The sequence below is a fragment of the Cibotium barometz genome, chromosome 26, assembly GCF_041138505.1.
Source record: "Cibotium barometz isolate CiBa-2024 chromosome 26, ASM4113850v1, whole genome shotgun sequence".
Lineage (NCBI taxonomy): Eukaryota > Viridiplantae > Streptophyta > Polypodiopsida > Cyatheales > Cibotiaceae > Cibotium > Cibotium barometz.
This window is the reverse complement of record NC_141071.1, coordinates 7,230,621-7,246,461: the sequence shown is the minus strand read 5'-3', so window position 1 is coordinate 7,246,461 and position 15,841 is coordinate 7,230,621. Positions and strand designations below refer to the sequence as shown.

The following is a 15,841-nucleotide window of genomic DNA, read 5'->3' as shown; positions in this document are numbered from 1 at the left end:
CTGTCTCTGTGTGGACTCCCTGCCAGTCGGGCGTCTGCTCCTGATAATGGACTCTCTGAGCCTGCGGATCACCAGGAGATAAAAACCCAAGCATCGCTGATCACAATAGTCCATGACTCTAGCCAGTGGTCCAAATCCCTCTCTGAAAAGGCAATGGTAGCGCCCTCGAATCTCATAATATGCTGTGCAGCGACAAATGTAGTGCTCCTCCGTCTTTGGCTCTATCCAACAAATCTGACAAATCCTGTCCCTTGGAGGTATGCCTCTGAATCTGCCTGTCTCTATCTCTAACTGATGTGAAGAGGTGCGGATTTGCCCAATGGCGCACCTCAATCCATGAGACAGATGGGTATCCATGTAGCTTGGTCTAAGTATAAAGCCATCCTCAGTGGTGCGGAGAAGATGGTTTCTATAGAAAGCCATCTTCGTCCCCAACTCCTGTGAGGGCTCTAGCCATGTCCTCCTAGTGTCCAACTGAATGAGGTCTTGTCTGATGACTCTACTAATCTCAGAATGTGTCAAGGTGCCTCCAGAGAGTACTGGAAGGGTGGAAGTCTGTCTAAACTGAACCCGTGGAGGTCAAACCAGGATGCTATCTGTGCATACCAACATGTCTCCCTCCATGGCTAGCTGATGAGAGGACTCTAAAGCAAGTCGTGCATACCGGTGTCGGGGAAGCTCCCAGGTGCTATGAATGAAGGACACTGATCTGGCAAGAGCCTCAACTACGATCGGTGGTGCTCCCATCTCGGCTCTAATAATCTCATGGGGTACCGAGGCCTTAGCCCGAATCATCCTGGAGATCATGGACACAAGTGGTCTTTCCATCGATCTCCATCCATCGTATGTGCGTCCTGATCGACTGTGACGATCTAGGCTAGGCCCCCAGATATGTACTCCATATAGCATAGCCGATGTGACCAGCGTGTCAATAAGCCACAGCTTAGTGCGTGGCTCCTGAAACTGTACCTGTGAGCACATCCTCTCTAGACCTCCTAGTGCTGCATATCCTCTAGTCAATATGGCCTCTGCTGCCCCCCTCATGGAAAATGTGGGCCCAGTGAACACCACTCCAAGATATGTGTATGAGTCAACATACTCCACTGTCTCCTGCCCATATGTGAAAATAGGCGCTGATCTCCAAACCCACTGAGCTGTAGTGTTAAACACCATAACCTTGGTCTTACCAAGGTTAACGGAGAGCCCACTGTCCTGTGCATAAGCATGTAAAGTATCCAAGTGCCTCTGCATACCCTCTGGTGAGTCTGTTATAAGCACAATATCATCAGCATATAAGAGCAGAGGTATCCAAGTGCCAGCCAACTGGGCTCCTTTGTCCCCTCGTGTCCCAATATAATCAGAGATCTCATCAATGTATAGTCCAAATAGAGTCGGAGAGAGCGGGCAGCCCTGTTTCACCCCTATAGTGGAGTGTACTGGCTGGGAGAGACCCTCTGAAGTCCGCACCTGCCCAACTACTATCTCATAAAGTGCCATAATACCCCAAATGAGCTCACATGGAACCCCCAAGTCTTGGGGCCTGCGCATCAGTCTAGCTCTGGGCACTGTGTCAAAGGCCTTGCGAAAATCCACAAAGCCACAATAGATCCTCCTCCCATGTGCTCTGCCCTCCTCAAAGATAGCCTTGAGGGTAAAGATATGATCCAAAGTAGAGAATCTCCTCCTGAAACCGGCCTGTCCCTGAGCTCGGACCCCTTGTCTCTGCCCATCTGCTCAACTCCTGCTCAAGAATAGAGGCATATAGCTTGGCCAGTGAGTGACCAATCATAATGGTGCGGTAGTTAGTCGGCAGGCTCGGATCTCTAGACTTGAGTACCGGCACAATCGTGGAAGTACTCCAAGTCCCAGGAAACCCCTCACACATGGCTCTATTAAACATGAGAGCTAGCAAGTCTACAATCATATCTCTAGCATGTATGAAATGCTCGGCTACAATGCCCTCATGATCCTGTGCCCTCCCTGTATGCAATCTGTTGATGGCCCTCCTCACCATCTCTGTTGTGAAGAAGGTAGAAGTGGGTGGACAAGGCTCTGGAGGGTTTGGTAGTGGTGGCTGCCATGGTACTGTGTAGAGGGAGGCTGCATACTCGCCCCATGTATCTGGCGAGGTAATGGCCGGAGGCGGGGGGTGCTCTCTAAGCAATCTCCAGGCCTCCCCAGAATCCTGACTCAAAAACAACTCATAGATGTCTCTCTCCAGCCGAGCTAAGAATGCTCTCTTCTTCCGCCAAATGAGGGATTGGAAGATGATGCGTGACTGTCTATATGTAGTAACACTTGTGGCCACTTCTCTCTGTAGCCGGGCTCTGAGCTCCCTACAGTCATCATCATACCAACTATTATGGGGCATGCTCCCAGGACGTGGTCGTACTGTGGGCTGCGTGTGTGGGAAGGCCGTCGCTGCAGCTGTATGTAAAGCCTCTGTCAGGATCTATGTGGGCTCTGCTAATGGCCTCTGTGGATCCTCTGCACTCAACAAGCTGTAGATCACTGCGGCGTATACTCCATCAGTCTCTCTACAGAAGGTATATCTCGGGTGATAGGAGGACTGCCCAACTTGGCGGGCACTATAGTGGAAATCCACTGTAAAGGAGAGAAGTGCATGGTCCACCGTAACTCCGATGGGGCCTGGGGCCAATCGCAAAATCCAAGATACTGGGGATGAAGGTTGGCGAGGCTAGAACATAATCCACTGTGCTGGCCCCATGTCTGTGTGGAAAGCAAGTAAAGCCACTGGCAAGTGGATACCTCTCTAGGCCATTTAAAATGGCCAGCCCATGTGCAGTCCCCATCTCCAAGAGGTATCTCCCATACTCAGTACACTCCACCTCATCCTGTGATCTCCGAGTCAAACACATCTCCTCCACATCTATCTCTCTCAACATCTCCTCCGAAGTGTCAAAGAAGGAGGTCTGGTACTGAGCCGTTCGAGCATTAAAGTCCCCAAGTATGATAGCATCTCCCTCCCTGGAGAACTCCCATATGTCCTCATCTAGAATCATATATGGAGATTGCCCCTTGGGTGCAGCATAATGAGATGTGCTGGGTGGAAAGTAACATATAGCAATGTATAGGGGTCTACCCTCATCTGCCCTCACTTTGACCCACATGTACCTCGCGCTCTCATCACGGCGCATAACATGGATGAGTGGCTGAAGCTCCTCTCTAAAAAGAACTGCAACTCCTCCAAATCCGCGACCACCATGCTTCGAACAGGCCTCCTATCTACAAGTCGTCTCCCATCTGTATCTCGCCACTCTCGGTAATGTGCTGCCTGGGGCCTGAAGTGTCTCCGAGTAGAAGATGATGTCCCTATCTAAATGGGAGAGATTTAGGGTTAGAGTTCATGTGGGAGACATACACAGAGAAACAAGGGAGAGAGAGAGAGAGAGAGAGAGAGAGTTGTGGGGATAAGTCAACTCATCAAGATGAGTGTGTGACTCCCCTATCACACATGTATATTGCACTAGTACACATAGTGCACTTAGTACATTAAAAGTACTAAGTGTACGATGTACTATAGGGTGGGCATAATGCCTTTACCCCAACAACCTCCCACTTAAAGGCAAAGTGCCCTTAAATGAAGGAAAAGAAAAAATCAGCATGTACATGATAATATACAAGGCCATATCAAGGCTGAAACTGGCCTCATCCAATGCCCATCAAGTGTCTGCAATGAGCAAACCGCTCCGGAGGCAAACTCTTTGTCAACAGATCAGCCGGGTTGTCATCCGTATGAATCTTAACAAGCTGAATTTGCTTGTTCTCTATCACCTCTCTGATGAAGTGATACTTCACATCCACATGCTTCGTCTTTGCATGAAAGACAGGGTTCTTTGCCAACTGGATGGCACTTTGACTGTCACAATGCAACAATGGAATATCCCCTGTATAACCCAAATCAACCACTAACCGAGATAGCCATAATGCCTCCTTGCAAGCCTTTGTGGCTGCAATATACTCGGCCTCTGTAGTAGATAAGGCTGTGCACTTCTGCATCCTGGATATCCATGACACAGCACCTCCTGTGAATGTAAACACATAACCGGTAGTAGACTTCCAGTTATCTGGATGACCGGCATAATCTGAATCCGTGTAACCATGCACTAATGCATCCTGTTTGCCAAAGCAAATGCACATATCCTGTGTGCCCTTTAGGTATCTCATGACACCTTTCACTGCTTCCCAATGCTTCTTGCCAGGGTTGGCCATGTATCTAGAAACCACTCCCACTGCAAATGCAATGTCCGACCTAGTAGCAACCATGGCATACATGAGACTGCCACAAGCTGAAGCATACGGAATCTTGGCCATATCAGCCCTACCACTATCTGACTATGGGCTGTCCATAGCACTGAGTTTCACATATGGAGGCAAAGGAGTACTAGTCTTCTTCCCCCCGTCCATATTGAACCTCTGCAAAACTTTGCCAATGTATTCCTTCTGAGACAAATACAACACATGCTGATTTCTGTCCCGAAGTATCCGCATACCCAAGATGTGATTTGCATCACCCAAATCCTTCATATCAAAGGTTTGATGCAGCCTCTGCTTCAAGGTATCCATCTCCATACGAGATTTCCCGGCAATCAACATATCATCAACATACAAGATGAGGATCAATAGACTGCCATCTAGAGCTTTCTTGGTGTATAATTGATATATGTCACTTCTCCTGACTTTCTGGGATTTCCACTCACTGTATAACCCTTTGGCTGTTGCATATATATCTCCTCATGGAGATCACCGTGAAGAAAGGCAGTCTTCACATCCATCTGAATCAAGTCCAGATCATCATGTGCAACCAAAGCTAACACAGCTCTAAGTGTGGTCATTTTGACCACTGGAGAGAAGATCTCATCAAAGTCCACACCATATTCCTGCTTGAAGCCCTTAGCCACTAACCTGGCTTTGTATCTTGGCTTTGCATCTGGTGCAACTTTGAGCCGGTAAACCCATTTGCATGGCAAAACCTTCTTGCCTGTAGGCAAATGCACCAACTTCCATGTTCCATTTTTGTGCAGAGAATCCATCTCTGACTTCATGGCACGCTCCCAAAGAGCCTTGTCTGCCCTCTGTAAAGCCTCCTTATAACATGAGGGCTCCCCACAGTCAGTGAGCATCAAGTAGTCAACCCCTGGAACAAACCTGTCAGGGGCTCTGGAGGGTCTAGTGGACCTCTGTACCCAATGACCATCATTTGCACGTTGCTGTCCAGCCTGCATATCACCCATTGGTGGCTCCTGTTCCATGCCATAAGGCTGAAAAATCATGCCCGGTATCTCCTCTAACTGTGGTATATCCATAGAGATATCTTCTGCCATGTCTGGCTGTCCATTTGGACCATTTTCAGCACCATTTAAGGGCTGGTTTTCCTGCTGTAATGGCTGATTTACAGCCCTTTGTTGTTGTCCATGATGTCCATCATCATCAAAGATGACTCTGCCAGGCTCCTGTTGCCTTGCAGGCTCCTTATACATGCATGTTTCATCCAAAATGACATCATTGCTGCGTATAATCTTTCTATTCACGGGATCCCAAAGTCTATACCCCATTTCACCTCTGTCACCATATCCTAGGAATATGCATTTGTGAGACTTAGGATCAAGTTTGGTGCGCATTTCCCTGCGTATGTGCACGTACGCAACGCAACCAAACACTCTCAAGTGCTTGTATGACGGAGGCTTCCCTGTCCATACTTCCTCTGGCACTTTCCCACCAAGCCTCGTGTTAGGTGACCTGTTTATAAGGTGAACGGCTGTCATAACAGCTTCAGTCCAAAAACCATGAGGTAACGCAGCATGTGACAACATAGAACGGACCTTCTCCTGAATGGTCCTGTTCATCCTCTCTGCTGTCCCGTTTTGTGGAGGATCATAAGGAGTAGAGAGCTCTCTCTTGATGCCTTTAGCATCACAAAAGTCCTGAAACTGTTTGGACATATACTCTCCACCATTGTCGGAACGCAAAGCCTTCAGTGTTTTGCTTGTTTGATTCTCAACATGAGCAACAAACTTCTGAAACACTGAGAATGTATCACTCTTCAAACGAAGAGGATAAACCCACACCTTGCGTGTGGCATCATCAATAAAAGACACAAAATATTTTGCCCCTCCCAAAGAAAGCTGAGGCATCTCACATACATCTTAATGCACAAGCTCTAGCTGAGCATCTTTCTGTCCAAGAGCTTTCTTGTGGGGGCACTGCAGTTGCCTGCCATATATACAATGCTCACAAAACTGAAAACTTGAAAACTTTAGAGAAGGCAAGTAACCCAAACGAGACAATTGCTCCATTCCTTTGACACTCATGTGTCCCAACCGGCTATGCCACATAGAGATTTCCGGCAGCTCGGTTGCATTTACATTAGCATGGTGACAAACACCTGCATGCATAAAGTAAAGAGTGTCCACCTTAGAGCCTCTGGCAACAACCAGTGAGCCCTTACTAATTTTCCACTTTCCACGACCAAATGTGGTAACATAATCAGCATCATCAAGCTATCCAGTAGAAAGCAGATTCTTCTTGATCTCAGGCACATGCCTGACATCATGGAGCATAAGCTGTGAGCCATCTGAAAACACAAGCCTCACATCACCTCTGCCAAGAATCTTGCATGCATGGTTATCACCCAAATAAACCACTCCTTCATTGCCAGCAGTATACCTGACAAACAAGTCTCTGCAACCTGTGACATGAAAGGAGGCACCTGAATCAATGATCCATGAGTGCATACCATGACCACCTGTAAGAAGTGAATGGGCATCAAGTGAAGACGTAAATAGGACCTCGTCCTCACTGCCACCTGCATGTGACACATTGATTTCTTCAATCTTGACTCCACTTTTGCCCTTTGGCTTTACATCTTTGGCTTCATCTTTCTCTTTGTCTTTGCCTTTTCCCTTTTCCTTTTGATCATTTTTCCATTTGTAGCATTGCTTTTTAATGTGTCCCTTCTTGCCACAATAGCATTCCAAATCCTTTTTGGAGCGAGACTTGCTCCTTCCCCGTTCTTGGCTTTTTCCCCTTTGTTGGGATCTCCCACGTGCATTCATTGCATTGGACTTTCCAACAGAGTTGTTTTTCCTGTTCATCTCTTCTTGAAGAAGAGCACCCTCAACATCTGCATATGACAGCATAGCATTCGAATTGCTAGTGGCTGTCCTGAATGTGTCCCAACTCTCTGGCAAAGTGCATAACAGAAAAGTGGCTTTGAACTCATCGTCCATTGCCAACTTTTGATTTATAACTTGGCTGACAATACCATTAAACTCATTTAGATGGGCTGTCATAGACGCACCTTCCTTCATCTGAAGACCTATGAGTTTCTTCAACCAATACACTTTGCTTGAGGCACTTTGCTGGGCATACAAGTCCTGCAATCTCTGCCACATTCCCCAAGCTGTCTTCTCTTCACGAATGCTGAAAAGTAAAGTGTCTGACACAAACAACATGATAGTAGATCTTGCCAGCTCATCCATATCTTCCCACTCTTCAGCAGTAAGAGAAGCGGGCTTTACACCCCTTTCTTTGATAGGCTTGTGCTGCTTCTTCTGGAGCAACACATTGTAGCACTGGGTTTGCCAAATATCATAGTTATGTGAGCCTTCAAGCTTCTTGATGTGAAGCAATGAAGAGCTCTCACCTGTGGTTGCCATAGCAATATGCAACCTGTCAATGCCTGACTCCCTGCAAAATGTGCAAACACTGCACCAAAAGCACACAAAGTGCTCACAGTTGTTCTCCCAAGCTTTATCTCCCGCTGCGGAAGCACGAATGCAACTTTACTCCCACTTTATGTGATGAAATCACCAAAATCTGGTTGCTGCAGATTTAGGACAGCACCTTAAATGTGCTCTGTTGCCCTTCCAAAGTACTATACAACAGTACCAAGTGTTCACCAATGATGTACCAAACCTGTACCGGCAAGTACAGCAGCTGAAAATGAACCTTTTGCTCACTCAAATCAATGTGCAGCCATGCCAAAACTTGCACAAAGCTGTGCCAAATCTGTACCAGCAGGTACAGTAGCAATAAATGCTCTCTTGGCTGTCCAAATGAGTGAAAATCAGACTTTCACAGTCCCGAACACTGCATACAACAGTCCCGAACAGAAATTGGGCAATAGCCCCTTGACTGCAAGCTGATTTCTAAGGATTCAAGGCATAAATGTCTTGCCTGCTGCTTTGCCAAGCTTAACAAGCATAAAATCTTGAAAAGCCCCTTGATTTAAGATCAATTGCTGATCATACATGGTACATTGACGCACATGAAGGCATCCAGAGTCTTTGCGATGCTTCCCCCTGGCCACATATACATCCAATACATGAAAGCCCCTTGATTTACAGGCACATTGAGTGCTTGACAGGCATCAACACATTGCCCAAAGCATCAAATGTGATTGCCTCCGTGCAAATCAACCAAATCGGCACAAAAGCCCCTTGATTTGCACTGCAATTTGCTGCAATTTTGCCCGAATGTGCGATTTCTCACATCATACAGCATGTATGACTGCTTAATTGCACAATTACATCAAAAGCCCCAAATTTTGACATCCAATTTCCTGCAAATTGATCCAGATTGTGACCAATGTCACCCAATTTTGCCAATTTTGCTCAGAAATTGAGCAATTCAGCACTTGTACCTACTCAATTGATTGAATCGATAAGAAATTCCCAAAATTGAAGGCAAATACCTCTTAATTTTTGAATTTCTCTGAGATTTGCAGGCTGAATTTTGTTGTTGCAGGAGAGGGGGGGGGGGGGGGGCACGTCTGATGCTGATGCTGTTGCTGCTGCAAAAGTGTGCTGCACGTGTTGATGCTGATGCGCCTGCTGCTGCAGTTGTACGGATGGCTGGGCAGCCCTCTGCGCTGCCTGGTTGGGCAGCGTGGCTGCTGCTGGGCAGCAGCTGAGCAGCCTACGCTGCTGACTGCCTACGCCAAGTTGCTAGGCAGCCCACGTTTCCTGTACTATATGGCCTTCTGTCAGCGCTACAGCCTCCTTGTATTCAGCGCTTCAGTCTCCTTGTTACGGTGGCTTAGCGTACAACTGTGTGAAGCGATTCCCTTCCTTGCAGCCCCCTTTGTGGTACGCTGTTGCTACTGTAACGTGCCCGCGTGACACTGCGTACAATGCTTGGCTGCCTGTAGCAAGAATCGGCCGCTTCACTCTACAGCACTTTATCCCTGAAACCTGTGCAAGTGACTGCAAGTTGCTCACGCCAAATTCCAGCTCTTCGCCTTCTTCTCCACCTGCGCCTTCCTGCTATCTGGCTTCTTCGTGGAGCTTTGCCATTAGCCCACGCACTGTACTTTGCTGCCTAGCAGCTGGGCAAAGAAGTGAAGAAGCGAATCTCTACAGTTCAAGAGAAAAACAGGGTGCAGCCATCATAAGAAGAGGGAGGGGATCAAGAATGCTCTGATACCAGTTGAATGGGAGAGATTTAGGGTTAGAGTTCATGTGGGAGACATACACAGAGAAACAAGGGAGAGAGAGAGAGAGAGAGTTGTGGGGATAAGTCAACTCATCAAGATGAGTGTGTGACTCCCCTATCACACATGTATATTGCACTAGTACACATAGTGCACTTAGTACATTAAAAGTACCAAGTGTACTATGTACTATAGGGTGGGCATAATGCCTTTACCCCAACACTATCTCTGAAGCTGTCCTCAAAGGCCCCCACATCCAGTCTCAATGCTCCGTTGCAGTTCCATACTGCAAGTCTCAGACTGGTCCCATAGGTCTCGCACTATTAGGTGGTGCGTCAAACTAGTATCACCACTCTGCCTCCTCTGTAAAATGCTAGCTTCCCTTTTTCTCTGGCTGCCCTAATCTCCGGCATGCACTCCCTCATATGTGCTAGCTGTGCCAAGGTCATCTCCTAAAAAGATGCCCGTTTTCTTAAGGGCGGAGCGCTTGGCCAAGAAATTCTTCTTGGCCTCCAAGGTGGGAAAGCGTAAATGAGAGCTCTCTCCTTCGAGCTCTGTCCTCCATTCTTGTCTTTCTTGCCCACTCTCCAAGCCCCCGTGTGTGTAGGCCTCGAAATGCCCATGTGTGTGTATAAGTCTTTGGCTTCCTCCTCTACATTGTCACCGTCCTTAAGCCCCGTGATCCGCACATGAAGTTCCCTTGTCTTTCTTCTTTGTTCCTCCTCAATAATTAGGTTGATAATCTTCGAGGTAGATGTGCTTTCGGCCTCCTTGTTCTTACCTTTCTTGACCACTTCTATCCATTTCTCCGTTTCATCTACTTGTTTTTGCGTCTTCGTGAGCACCTCCACCCACGAGGAGGTCTCCCGGGCCTTCTTTTCTTCTCCCTCTTGAAGTGTTCTCACTTGGGCCTTGATGGTGTTCAGATCCTCCATCATGACGGGCTGAATTTCACCTTCCTCAAGCTTATGTTGAGCACGTGCTTCTTCTATCTCTATCTTGAGATTTGCGATCTCGGCATCTTGGGCTGCTATCCGCACTTCAAGTTTCTTGACTTTGTCAAGAAGGCTCCGGTTGACCATATTAATTGCATTGTCCGTCTCTTTCTTGTGTTGTTGGATGGCTACCTTGATCAGGTCTTCAATGTCAATCCTCTCCATCTTGTCTTGGGCTGAAAAAGGCTGGTTTCGGGTTAAAAATTAATTAACCCTTGGCCATAGGAAGAGCTCTGTGCGTGTCTGCAACGCTTCCCACAGAGAGAGGCCAGAGGCGGCTACACGAGAGAGCGAAGGAGGCAAGGTGAAGGAAGTGAAGTGAGAAATGAAATGAAATGATATATTAACGTCTTCAGAAGGCCAAAATGACCTATGAGACCAAAAAGGTTACAACAATTGGTGGATCTGATACAATGTCTGTGTAAGGAAAGCTAAAAACAACTAAACAACTAACTGAAACTGAAACAACTATGAGGAAAAGTACGGTACTAGGAGCTCCTAATGGATAACATCTGGGAGGAAAACTCCAGCAACAAAGGTAAGCATCATACACATCACTATCCAAAGATGTCTCTCATCGGTCGATGGCGGATATCCTCAATGTCCTCCATGGTGAGTACTCTGACTGGACGTCTCCCATGGCGTGCTAGTATGGTCCTGCTCCTCTGTTGTAGTCTCCGCCGATGTCGAGATGGGCCTCTCATCTTGGGGCGCCTGGACCGCCCCAGCTCTGTAGCCCGATCAATCAGTGTACCTCTGGTGCGGCTATACTCTGGGGCTATCTACAATGCCTGCTGGCCTGACTGCTCAATCTCTGGTCGAAAGAAGTCTGTAATCTGTCTCTGTAGGTGTCTCTCCCTCTCTGATCCCCTCCCTCTCAAGAGACCCTCTCTATGTCTACGAAGCTCCAGCAAGTATAATCCGAGGCATCTCTGATCCTGGTATCTCATGACTCTAGAAAGTGGTCTGAAACCCTCTCTAAACAGGCAGTGAAAATGGCCTCGTATCTCATAATATACTGGACAGTGACATGTGTAATGTAACTCTGTCTCTCGCTCCATCTGGCATAGCTAACAAATCCTGGCCTCAGCTGGTACTCCTCTGAATTTGCCAGTCTCAATCTCTAGCTGTTGTGAGGATGTGCGCATCTGACCAATAGCACACCGTACCCCATGAGAAAGATGAGTATCCATGTAGCTGGGTCTAATCACAAACCCATCCTCCGTGAGCTGGAGAAGATGATCTCTATAGAAAGCCATCTTCGTACCAAGCTCGTGTGTCGGTTGTATCCATGTCCTCCTAGTGTCCAACTGAATCAAGTCTTGCCTGATAAGTCTGGTAATCTCTGCCCGTGTGAGAGAGAGATCCAGGAAGTACTGAAATGGAGGTAGCCTGTCCATACTAAAGCCATGCCGCTGGAACCAAGCTGTCATCTGTGCATACCAACATGATCCGTCTCCCTGTGATGCCAACTGTCGTGACGACTCCAGGGCTAAGCGAGCATATCTGTCTCTAGGGAGAGCCCAAGTGCTATGTATAAAGGAGACTGATCGAGTGAGTGCCTCTACTACCAATGGAGGGGCAGCCATCTCTGCACGGATAATATCATGTGGTACGGAGGCCTTGGCCCTAATCATCCGGGAAATCATAGAAACCAAGGGCCTCTCCATACGTCTCCATCCATCAGTGCTACCAGCTCGGCTGTGGTGATCCACTGAGGGTCCCCATATCTCCACTCCATACAGCATGGCTGAAGTGACCAAAGTGTCAAAGAGCCAGAGCTTTGTTCGAGGTTCCTGAAACTGAACCTGCGAACACATCCTCTCTAGTCTCCCCAATGCTGCATAAGCTCTGGTCAATCTGGTCTCCGCTGCTCTCCTCAAGGAAAATAGTGGGCCACTAAAAACCACACCAAGGTAAGTATATGCATCTGTATACTCCACTGTCTCCTGACCATATGTAAAGGTGGGTGCATCCAAATGACGCTGCATCCCCTCTGGAGAATCTGAGATCAGCACAATATCATCAGCATACAATAACAGCGGAATGAATCCATGTCCCTGCTAGCTGTGCTCCTCTGTCACCCTCCTGCTCTACATAGTCTGAAACCTCATCCACATACATCCCAAATAAGGTGAGAGAAAGGGGGCAGCCCTGTTTCACCCCAATAGTGGAGTGAACCATCTCAGATATACCCTGAGTAGTACGTACTTGCCCCACAACTGTCTTGTATAAAGCCGTGATTTTCCAAATCAGCTCTGTGGGCACTCCCATCTCCTGTAGTTTGCACATCAGTCTCGCTCTCGGTACTGTGTCAAAAGCTTTGCGGAAATCCACAAAGCAACAATAAATCCTCTTGCCATATAATCTCCCCTCCTCAATAATAGCTCTGAGTGTCAAGATATGATCAAGAGTGGAGAAACCTCTCCTGAACCCTGCCTGCCCTGATGCACGTATGCCCTCTCTCTCTGTCCATCTACTCAACTCCTGCTCAAGAATAGATGCATATAATCTAGCCAATGTGTGACCAATCATGATGGTACGATAATTCCCAGGAAGCATGGGATCCCCTGACTTGAAGATAGGCACAATCGTGGACATATTCCAAGTCTCAGGAAAACCCTCACACATGGCTCGGTTAAACATCATAGCAATAAGCTCTGCAAGCATATCTCTGGCATGAATAAAGTGCTCTGCTACCAAACCATCATGATCATATGCTCTCCCAGTCCTCATCCTGTCAATAGCTTTCCTTACCATCTCAGCAATAAAGAAAGCACATGTCTCTGGGCATGGCTCCGATGGGTCTGGCAGGGGCGGCTGTCCTAGTGCTGTGTACAAGGATGCTGCATACTCACTCCAAATCTCTGTGGAGGTAATGGCTGGTGATGGTGAATGCTCATGGAATAGTCTCCATGCCTCGCCTGAGTCTTGACTCATAAATAACTGATACAAATCCCTCTCAAACTGAGCAAGATAAGCCCTCTTCTTCAGTCGCACTAGGTGCCGGAAGGTAATCCGTGACTGTCTGTGAGTGGTAACACCCATGAGCACCTCTCTCTGTAATCTGATCCTCATCTCTCTACACTCCTCATCATACCAACTGTTCTGGGGCATGTTCCCAGATCGTCTCCATGTAGACTGACTATGGGGATATGCCTCTGATGTTGCAGCATGAAGCGTCTCTATCAATATCTGAGTGAGCTCATCTAATGGCCGACCCAGCTCCTTGGCACATAAGCGTATGTATATCTCATCCGTGTACACGGTGTCAGTCTTCCTCGTAAAGGTATAACGAGTGTGTGTGGAGACCTGTCCCAATGGAGCGGTGCTGAACTGAATGTGCGAGTGAAGGACAAGATAGCATGATCCACTGCTATTCCAACCGGCCTAGTGCCTACCATAAAATCCTGAAAAGAGGGAATGAGACTGGGCTGAGCCATAACATAGTCCACTGTACTAGCACCATGCCGTTGTGGTAAGCTAGTGAAATAGCCCGATGTCGGGAATCTCTGTAGGCCATTCAGGATGGCCAATCCATGTGCAGTCCCCATGTCTATCAAATACCGCCCATACACTGTATGTTCCTCATCCTGTGAGAGTCTAGATAGGCCCATATCCCTGACATCAAGCTCCCTCAACATCTCCTCTGAGGTATCATAAAATATTGTTTGGTTATGGGCGGTCCTGGCATTGAAGTCCCCCAGGAGAATGATGTCACCATCCCTGGATAACTCCCAAATGTCATGATTCAAAATAGATAAGGGAGACTGCCCGCTAGGTGATGCATACACTGATGTACTAGGAGCAAAATAGCATATAGCAATGTAGAGATATCTGCCCATCTCTGCCCTCAATCTAACCCACATGTACCTAGCCTGCTCATCTCTGCGGACTATATGTATCAGTGGCTGTAGCTCCTCTCTAAACAATACTGCCACTCCTCCTGAGCCCCGTCCTCTATTGCTCTGAACGAGTCTCCTGTCTACAAGCTCTCCCCCATCGGTATCCACTAACATGTGGCATGGACTGTCCAGGAGCCTGATGCGTCTCACAGTAGAAGATGATGTCCCTCCCAGTGAAACTATCCTCAAAAGCCCCTACATCAAGGCGTAGAGATCCATTACAATTCCAAGTAGCAACTTTGAGTGTAGTCCCATAGGTCTCGCGCCGTCATGAAGAGCGCCTCTCCATAATCACCACTCTACCATCTCTATAGAAGGCCACTTTCCCTTTCTCTCGGGCTGCCCTTATCTCGAGCATAACTTCTTTCATGTGGGCAAGTTGCGCGAGTGTGAGGTCATCTCCAAGAAATATTCCCGTCTTCTTGAGTGTAGGACGTCTCTTCAAGAAGTCGTCCTTCGCTTCCATGGAGGGGAAATGAATGATAAGTGCTCTCTCCTTAGAAGATTCGCCACTACCTTCTCTCGTCTTTCCCACTCTCCATGCCTTTGTGTGCGTGGCTTCAATGCCCATCATAGAGAAGAGCACCTTGGTTTCCCCTTCCCCATCATCACGGTCTTTTAGACCGGACACTCGTACATGTAAGGCCCGGGTCTTCCTCCTTTGCTCCTCTTCAAGGGTCATGTTGATGATGGTGGGAGTGGGGATGGGTCGCGATTCTTTACCTTTCCCTTTCTTGGCAACCTCGATCCATTTCTCCGCCTCGTCCATCTTCTTTTGTGTCTTTGTGATCACCTCCACCCATGAAGATGTCTTCTCTTTATGTTGCTCCTCCTCCTCTCGAATGATCCTCATTTGTTCCTTGATGGTATTCAGCTCTTTAATAAAGGAAGGCTGAAATTTTCCATCCTCAAGCTTGCTTTTTGAAGTGGCTTCCAACTCCTTTTTGAGGGCTGAGATTTCAGCCGCTTGACTTTTAGCATGCAATTTGGCCTCCACTAGTTCCTCCTTTAAGGCTGAAATCTCAGCCTCTTGCTTGGAAGATCTCTCTTCGAGCTCTTGGATTTTGTCAAATCCCTTCTCGAGTTTGGAGAGGCGGTTTATGATTGCGGTAACAAAAGAGTCGACCATCTTCTTGTTTTCTTTGATAATTGTGCCGAGCTTGTCCTCCACCTTCACGAGCTCCTCTTTAAACCCGGTCTTGGCCATGACTTTTTGCAGAACTTCCCACAGCCAATGGACTGAAAATTAATCCATGACACCAGCGCGAAACAGCAGCAACAGGGAGGGGGGGGGGGTTTCAAGTCATGTAGGGGAAAGGGAAAGAGAGGAGATTCAGCAGAGAGAGAGAGTTATGTTGTTGCCTTGGGGGCCTGAGGAAGGGTGGGTGGGAAGAGGGAGGACGACGAGGAGGCGGCGGAGGCAGGCAGCGGGGACAGGTAGCAGGAGAGAGAGCGAAGGGGGCGAAGGGCAGGCAACGGGGACAGGC

General features: G+C 47.8%; 1 protein-coding gene and 1 pseudogene across 5 annotated transcripts in view; both read right to left on the bottom strand.

Moving 5' to 3' along the window:
* The window catches only part of LOC147623614 (uncharacterized), a 104,608-nt gene that overhangs the window by 51,698 nt on the left and 37,069 nt on the right, over positions 1-15,841 (bottom strand). The gene's annotated exons all lie outside the window — the stretch shown is intronic.
* LOC147623615 (uncharacterized) lies at positions 14,796-15,837 on the bottom strand (annotated as a pseudogene).